The sequence below is a fragment of the Rhineura floridana genome, chromosome 3, assembly GCF_030035675.1.
Source record: "Rhineura floridana isolate rRhiFlo1 chromosome 3, rRhiFlo1.hap2, whole genome shotgun sequence".
NCBI classification, from domain to species: Eukaryota; Metazoa; Chordata; class Lepidosauria; order Squamata; family Rhineuridae; genus Rhineura; species Rhineura floridana.
The window spans coordinates 50419336-50429077 of record NC_084482.1 but is presented as its reverse complement, the minus strand read 5'-3'; positions in this window follow the sequence as shown (position 1 = coordinate 50429077).

Below are 9742 nucleotides of genomic sequence, written 5' to 3'. Positions count from 1 at the left end.
CCATACACAAAAGATCTCATTCTTCTTTGGTCTGAGGTTCAGGACGGTGGGTTGGTGTTCCTAGAAGAAACCATTGGAGCCACGAGTGCTGGTTTGCCCTGGGCAAAACCTTTACCTTAAAAGTGTTTTGGGGTCTCAGTGGGTTGCATGTAAACTGGGAGGGGGTACAGGTGAATGATGTAGGGACATGAAAGGATTTCCTTTGGACTATTTGCATTTAGCTAGGTGAAGTTAAAGATTATACCTGCTGTCTCCGTGCTATGTATGACTGTAAATTCCTGTTTCTCGGAAGAACTTGCTTATCTTGTGTGTGTTACATTAACCTGACCTATACATTGGGTTAGCGGGCATCGTTCAGTTAAAAGGATTATTCCTTAGGTAAATCTTCAGTTTTGGAATTTTCCTCATTGTTCACCAACTAATTGGTATATAACTGGTCAGGAAACCAGTTCTGGCGATCCTGAAGTTTGGGGTTATTGCGAGGGCTGTTTCTCAGAGTGCAGTATAACGTGGGTTACTATGTCCTGACCCATTAATATGAACCAAAGAATAAAAAACCCCAAATATGCATACCTACATTCAGAGTACACATCATAAGAACACACAAAGGGCCTTCCAGTGGCCCATCTAGCCCAGCATCCTATTCTCACTGGCTCACCAGATGCCTATGGGAAGTCTGCAAGCAGGACCTGAGCACAACAGCACTCTCCCCTCCTGTGCACAGCCCTCCTGTGCACAGCCCTCCCAATCTGTGGGCCCAAGGAGGATCAATCCACTCTTACCCTAACTTAAAATAGGGTTTAAAAATATGGTAGGGGGGGCAGGGAAAGAAGAAGGTGCGGTGCCTTCTTTTCCTCACCCCCCCCATTGAGAATAGATGGGTAACGGTGCTGGTCACTGCTTCTTTGCAGCAGCACCAGGATGAATCCTCCTGTGCCAGCTGATCCGTGGGAAGATTCCATCTTGCTCGGTCCTGCTCCATGCAGGGAAGCCACTTGCGCAGGGGAATTAGATACCATACAGGGTTTGGGGAGACCTGATGGGAAGAAGAGGTCAACCAAGAAAGGCACCTACCTTCTCCCCCAAAGAGGTGCCTTTCCTGTTTGACCTCCTTCTTCCTGTGCATGACTGCCTCTCCTTTCTGCCCACCCTCTAGTAGCCCCACATCACTCTGGGCCAATTAACCTGATCTGTAGAGATCTGGGCTATCTCAACCCTACTTGGCCGAGGCCCAAATGCCTCCAAATTGGCCCAATTTGGCTCAGGGCTCAGGCCTTGGCCAAATCCAGTGCACAGCCCTAGTCTGCAGCAATTGGTATTCAGAAGCTTATTGACTCCAATAGTGGAAATAGAACATAGCTATCAGGGTTAGCAGCCATTGACAATTGTCAAATAACACAATTCACAACAAATTCATTGTCATTTGTCTCCAAACAGACTGTAATCTGTAAACCGATTTACCTGGAAGTAAGTCCGATTGAATTCAGTAGAGCTATTACTTTTGAGTAGACATGTATAGGATCACATTATAAGAAAGTAACATTGTATAAAGAAGTGGTATCTGGCTTGCAGTATTTCAAATGGAGGAAGGTAACTGGCATTGGCACGGTGAGTCAGTTTGCCTGACATTCAAAACCCTTGATTCCCATTCTGATGCCAAACAAAAGTAGCACATCAACAACCGTAGCCTGCAAATGATGCCAGTTCCTCCTTCTTTGCCTGAGGTAGCTCTTTCCACTTCAGGGATACTTGGTGGGGCATGTTGCCTCCTCAAAATGTCTCAGGTGGAACATTGTTAGCTTAGGGTGGGGGAGACATTCAATTTTGTTTGCATTTTAATGAGAAACAACTTAGTCCAAACTTCTTAAATAATACATGAAGTGAAACATAGTCATCCTTCAAAATTTGCTCCTCTCCAAACTTTGTGATGCAGTTCTCCAACCAAACAATGTGTGTCGGAATGCACATGTTAGGGGAATGTCTGTATACAAAAGGCATATATTGGTAAAAATGACATACAACATGCATTCTACTAGGCGAAATTGCTTGCAAAAAGGTGTATATTAGTCAAATCTGATCACAAAAATGTGTTTATGAGGAGAAATTTGCACTAAAATGCTGATGAATCTTCATGAGGATTTAAGAAAAAATAAATCACAAATCGCTGTGGAAATGTGTAGAGCTGAATTTAAGTTTGGGGAAAGGAGAAATGGAGAAAAACCCCAAAGTGACAGATTTGTTCATTCCTATTGCTTACACACTGAACATCTGGTAAGCTAAGATCCGGTTCTAGGCCAGGAGTCTTGAACCAGCAAAGCTGCTTTCCATACTAGGAATCCAACAAAGAAACTGGGATTGGAGCTGCTGCAACCAGAAATTGGGCAGTCTTATACTTGGCACCCCTGCCCACCCCCTTCCTGAACCATCTGCATGGCCCTAATCCAGAGCGGGTACTATTTTTACCACCTCTTCCTGAGTAGGATTGAGAGATGGGAAGCCTTGAGTTGCCTATTGGGTGCTGGATCTCGGGGGCTGTGCTTTACCATGCAAATTTATCGCCATCTTTGCTTCTGGGGCCCTGAAAGTAATGGTGGTGGTGGTGGTGGTGGTGGGTGGGAGAAGAGTGTGGGTCTAGTCAGAGAGCACTGGATCACCTCATTCCACAGCCTCCATAAGTGGAGTGTCTTTTCTGGGCTGTCCCTCAGGGGATGTGCACTCGCTTTGATCTTAGCTTGTGCTGGACCTGCAGTGGGATCCTGTTCCTCTTTCTCCCATTTGTGTTGTGGTCTGGTCTCGCCACTAGAGGGATTATCTCCATCTTTTCCAGCAATGAGAGAGTGGTGGCATTTGAAGCAGTCACTCTTTACTTACTTTAAGCTGAAAATGGGTGATGCCTGACAGACTATTCCAGCTACCGTTTCTTCCCTGCCCCTCATCAATTATATTACATTTCAAGCACCCTTAGATCACCTGTTTTGAAAACCAAATAAGGTTGCTAGGTGACCACGCTGCAATTCCTCCTCATAATTCCAAGCACTTGAAAAGCTAGCAAATGAATAGCTGTAGGCCTTCAGCATCTTCTACCTGCCCTGCCCACATAACAAAGAGAAACAAATCATTCTCACTTGGAATGCACTGTGCAGTTTGTTGTAACCTTCTCTAAACTCTGACGTGCAGGCTGGTGGGCTTAATTGCCATTCTTGCCATCATCTTAGTTTCAGTAGCTAAAGTAATTTTTTTTAAAAGATAATTTTAAAAAAGAGAGACCTATCTTCTGCACTTTTAACTCCTTTTTGACAATACATTGCATTTATATAATGCTTTTGAGAGCATCTATATTATTTAAATATAATATCACTTTGCAACAACCCTATAGGGTAGGTCAGTATCATTATTATAATTCCCAAATTGAAGATTAAGGACTGAGAGATGGTGTCTTGTTTTATCGATGACAAGTTTGTGGCAGAGATGAATTACGAACTGGAGACGTTCCAATTCAGAGTCATTGCACCATGCTAGCTCTAGATCAAAATTTAAAAAGTTGATGAGTGTATGGACGATAAATATGCAGGTAACTATGGTTTGGGGAAAACCTCAAAACTCAGGACTGGGAAATTAATAAATGTCTCACATTTATTCTCAGTGTTCATTTGAAGTTCATTGTGTCAGTGTTTTGGCCCAGTGTATGCCAAGTACTGCATTCAAACAATGTGTAGAAATAAAAGGCTACAAGAAAAGAAAAGAAGAAATGACTCAATCTGTAGACATGCCAGACACTGTGCTTCTACTAAAATCATGAAAATAAACTTGTAAAGTTGGCTAGTTTTGTTATCCCCATATTGCAGATGAGGAGATGAAGGCTGAAAGACGCCAACTTGCCTAGTGAGCTCATGAGAGAGGTGAGATTTGAACCAGAAAGCTTTGGTTCACAGCCAGTGTGGTGTAGTGGTTTGAGTGTTGGACTACGACCTGGGAGACCAGGGTTCAAATCCCCACACACCCATGAAGCTCACTGGGTGACCTTAGGCCAGTCACTGCATCTCAGCCTCAGAGGAAGGCAATGGTAAAACCACCTCTGAATACCGCTTACCATGAAACACTTATCATAAACCACCCAGAGAGCTAGTTAGCTAAATAAATAAATAAATAAATAAAATAGGGTCGCCATAAGTCGGAAACAACTTGAAGACAGTCCATCTCAGTCCCTTGGCCCCTGCACTACATCAGCTTTGACTCGACTCTGACTCTCTTTTGTATCTGAAATGACTGCTTCTTGAAAACACTGGAAGCTGTCTTACACCTCACTAGCCTGGAGATGGGTTGTTTCCAATGCTAGTTCTACTCAGAGTAGACCCATTGAAATTAATGGACCAGCTAGTCATGTCCATTCATTTCAGTGGGTCTGCTTTAGCACTGGATACAGCCCATTGTCTACTGCAATGAACAATGGCTCCTCATGATCCCTGGCAGGGGTCATTTGTCGCCTGTACCTTTTTTTTTTGCTGAACATACCAGGGATTGAATTTGAGACCCCCTGCATGCAAAGCACATGCTTTCTAACCCTGAGTTATAATTCCTAATTGCTGCCCTGGGCTCCTGCCAGGAGGAAGGGCGGGATATAAATCAAATAATAAATAGATAATAATGCAATAGGACAGAAAAGAGTCTGGCTTTCATGCTGATGATTAACTTATGGTTAATTCATCCATATGAGCAAATAAGCTGCCACAGTCAGCCAAACCAATAGGCTGCCAAGTCCAGCACTGTGTCTCCAGCAATAGGCAGTACCAGATGCTACAAAGAAAATGGCTGCAGTACAGAAGCAGTCTGAGAGTGGACGGGCAGTTAAAACTAGGTGTGTAATAAAAATTAAATTTAAATGGTTATTAAAACTTAATTTAAATATTGTGGTGGTGGCAAGCACCAAGAGCACATGATGATATAAATAACTTGTTACAGTGATAATGGGTTAAAGTAGCTAAATGGGATAAATATGAGTTGGCCTATAGACAAGTTAAGATCTTAAAAAACAGACTGTGTGTGTGTGTGTGTGTGTCAGGGATGGAAAGATCTATCAGTTTCACTTCTCTCAGTTTCTCATTTTGCATGTCATAAATTCAGTTCTCCAATTTTTGTAGCAATTTGTGAATGGTCCAGGGCATATAAAAAGGTATTCCATTGCAGGGAATGAGGGAAGCTATTCACAGCCGGTAGGGCTGGAAGGATCTGTCAGTTTTGGTTCTCAGTTTCTCATTTTTCCAATCTGAAATTCAGTTCTCCACTTTTCTGTAGCAATTTGCAGTTTAGTTCAAATTTCTCCTAATAAACACATTTTTGTATGCAATTTTGACTAATGTACACATTTTTGTACGCAATTCCCCCTAATATATTGCATTTCGTGTCACTAATATATTCATTTTAATGCACACTTTCTCCTAATATATGTATTTTTGTCAACATTGGTTGGCTGGAGAACTGTATCACAAAATCTGGATAAGTGCAAATTTCGACAGATGGCTGTTTCAGTTTTCATATTCTTTTTAAAAGTGTGAATTTGATAGGTTTGCCTTTACATGTGAAGTGAATCTAATTTCTCTCCAATCCCTAAGAGCATTATGTCCACTGCAGAACTCCTGTGGCTGCAAGGAACAGTGGATAAGAGTAAATAACTCTTCTAGTGTGTTTTCAGTCACTATTCCCACTAGTGATGGTGGCATAAAACTTGATAGTGTAATAGTACCAAATATCAAAAGAGGAGCTGTTCCTGCTGTGGAATATAGAGCTACTCTTACTGATTTGGTACAATGGTAGCTGTGCTGATTCTGCTAATTAGTCTGGCAGCATTTGATTGGTACTGTGTAAACATGCAGACTATGTGTGGCAAGGACTACTCTGATTTTGCACTAAGAACCTGTAAGAAATTACAATGCAAAGTGCCCTTCAGCTGATGCACTGATTTGAAAGCTTGGAGTTCAGTACTATCTATCTATCTATCTATCTATCTATCTATCTATCTATCTATCTATCTATCTATCTATCTATCTATCTATCTATCTATCTATCTATCTATCTATCTATCTATCTATCTATCTATCTATCTATCTATCTATCTATCTATCTATCTATCTATCTATCTATCTATCTATCTATCTATCTATCTAACTTATTGTGGCTCTATGATGTTGCTTTCACATCTTTTTGAGGGTAAGGAAAACCACATAGGTGCTATTGGTGATTGGAATTCTGATGTGGATGCTGGAAACTTGGTTCTTTAGGAGGGAGAGATAAGGCATTAGGAAAGTGGGAAGCCATTACGGGGATAGGAGGTTTTTAGACCCTTGAGAGCTTTGCCTTCTTCTGGACCACCTACTAGACCTCATCCCCTGCAGAGCCATTGCAAATGTCTACTGTGTCTTAGCTTGGTCCTTTAAAATGCCAGATTGGTTCTCAAGAAATGTCTGTTATTGATGATTTAAGTCTGGGTTAGGAGGCTGACTTAGGTATGTATTAAAGAGGCAAATGAGGGGTCTACATAGGCCCAACTATTGCCAGGCAGCTACCTTGTTCAGAAACAATATAGGGAAAGTGGGTGAAGAAACAATGCTGGTATAGTCCATCATGATTCTGTCTTCCATACGAGCCTCCTGTTGTGGAAAATTACAGACCACTTAAAAATGGGGGTTGATAGTTTATTATTGCTGCGGCAAGAGAGAACCTACAGAGTGTAAGGCACACACAAAAAATGAAGCCCTCTGTCCCTCCCGACAAGATCCTTATATTTATAGGGGTTGAATAAACAAGTCTGACATAAGAATGACAGGATATGGCAAGGCAGACTCAGCAACTTCAAACACTAATTCAGCAATTATTTCCTTTCCAAACAGATATATCTTGTTGACCATTTCATCTTCCAAACAGATGTATCTTGTTGCCCATTTCGACCTCCTCCTTTATCTGACTTCAGACAGATGTATCATGTTGGTCATTTCAACCTTTCCCTTTATCTGACTTCATTGCAGATAAATATATCATTTGACCATTTCAGCTTTCCCTCCATCTGGCTTTCTTACAGTCATTCTATTTTCAGCTGCTCACTGTCTACGTGACTTGTCTGCCTTGGGGAAATGGCTTCTTGCTCAGTCTAAAACTAAAATGGATTCTAATATTTCTCTCCATCAGCTCCCCTCTTCAGCAGTTTTATTGCTGCTGCTTATATCTCAATCAATGATGTCTCATGTACCACCTGATACATTTCTTCATAGACTACCTGACCCATTTCTTTCTTTCTTTCCTCCATCTCTTTCTTTCTTTCCTCCATCTCCATATACAACATTCACGCACCTTCTTTGGTCATAATTTTATTTATTTATTTATTTATTGGATTTATTAGTTGCCCATCTGGCTGGTTGTCCAGCCACTCTGGGTGACGTACAAAGCAAAAACCTACAAAAACATCATAACATCAAGTACTGAAAATCTAAACAATAAAATAGAACCTAATTCTGTTCTTGTCCGAAGCCTCCTTACTCTTGCCCGACAACGACAGAGTAGACCCGGTAATGGTGTTAGTGGTGGTCGGCAATGTGAGGTTTCTGCATGATGACAAGGGATACAGGCCAGGCAGTGGAGGGGCCCCCCGCCTGGTGCTCGTAAGTCACGGTGAAATTCAACTTGTCCATGAACCGTGCAGCAGGCCAACGCTGCCGCCGCCCTGCAAGAACCCGCCACTGCACATCCCCGCCCCACTGCCACTACCGTGTTCCAAGCCATCGGCCATGGCTGCCCATTCCCGTCGCCCACCAAGCAGAGAGGGTCGGCCAGAAACTTGTCCATTGTAGGCACCGAGATCGACACAGGCACCCAAGTCGACAGAGCTCCCTTGCCCACAGATGTCCAGAGAGTCTGACGTCGCCAAGCCCAAGCAGCTGCAGGTGCTGCTGCCGCCACACCGCCAGACACACAAGGGGCACATGATTCACCTGCTCAAAAAAGTCCAAAACAAGTCCACTCCACGGGGCAGGCAAGAGACCGACTAGAACAACCCAGCAGCTCAGAACATAGAAAACGCTGGATTGCAAAAGCGGAGAGGCAGAGAGGCTGCAGGAATTACCATCTTCACCGCCGCCATCTTCTTCAGACTTCAAGATCTCATCTTATATGAGAGGGATAAATCATGCATGCACATTGTGTATTAAAGTTGTGAGATGGATTACAAATGCAATAAATATATCTATTCAAAAGCTGAACAATACTCTCCAGGAGACAACAGTAAATGCAGCAGTTCAGTACCTTGTGTTCTTGTCACCATTTGTTTGCAGAGGTATGCCTCAAAACAAGGCATCCAAAACCTGTGCCAGATTCAGTGACTTGAATGCTAAGATGTTTAGTTGGCAGAAGGGGCGTTTCCCACTGCTTCAGTGGTTTTTGTCATACATTGTTTAACACAGTATAACACTAACTGAATCACTACATACATCAGCACAAGCAAGCATAATCCATTGATAAGATATTTCAGCAATGCTTTACCTTAAGGTCCTAGCCATCCTCTGGGATTCAGCAACCATCCCCACCAATCAAATTCTCTGCTTGGATCAACATATGCCACCTCAGATATCTTACTACCATGTTGTATTATGGAACTGGCAAGAGACTCTATTTCACCTTGTGAGCTATTCACTTCCAATAACTGCAGAGGCACCTCCTTCTTTTACTAAGAGATAATCTAAAGCCATCCTATTCTGGAGGACCATTTTCATCTGGTTCTGACTCGCATAAAGGGTTTTTAGTGCATCAGATGTTGCCTGAAGTGCCTCTTTTGTTTCACTTGCAAGAATTTCTACCACAGATTGAAGTCTCAGTACTCCAGACCCTATACAAGTGGTGCCACCTATGGGAAAAAAAGGAACATCCTACTATTGCACCCATGGTGAAAGGTGTACAATTTTCTATATCCCATTGTGCTGAAAAATGGGTTGGTACATCTCTAATGTTCCTAATTCTACTGCTTGGGAGTACTTGAGTCACTCTGACAGTGGGGACAAGCCATGCAAAGTAGCAAGAACCTATCCAATTGGCAGGCAATGCTTTATAAGCCTTGTCTCCACAAACCCAATACTGACCAGCCAGAGCTTCCCATGGGTCATTGTAAGGTACAGCGGGGCTGAAGGTGAGTCTATGGAACCTCTGGTAAAGGGCCTGCCAATTCTTCAAGCCAGGCAATGATGGGATCCTGACTTTTAGGATTCCTTGTTCCATCTCGGAAGCATTCTCCCAAGCTGACTAAGTGCTTACAGTCCCATAATGCACCCTTGAAACTTTTCCAGGTGAAACAATGATTGTATTAGCAATGGAAATATCCCTGTGGGAAAAGAAGTTATTGTAAGTTTGGCTAAAAGTTGGGTTACCGGTGTGATTATTTCTCCAATCTCCTTGTGAAGTAAAATAATGTTTACACTTACTGTAGCTAACCATTGTACCAATTGCCCTTTCTGTTTTGTTTCTCAAGAAACAAAATTCACCCAATTTTGGCAGCACATACCATGCCCCAGTCTTTTGGGCCACTCAAGCCTTTTCCAAGTATAATTTATGTTTAACCCAAGAGAGGGGGTAGAATAGGTGAGGTTCGCAGCAGTCAAAGGGACTGGCACTCGGGGGACACCTCCATCTGCATGAACAGGGAGTAGGGAGCATAGCCAACAGCTAATAACATTATAAATGACTGCAGTTTGCTCTGTAAGCTGGA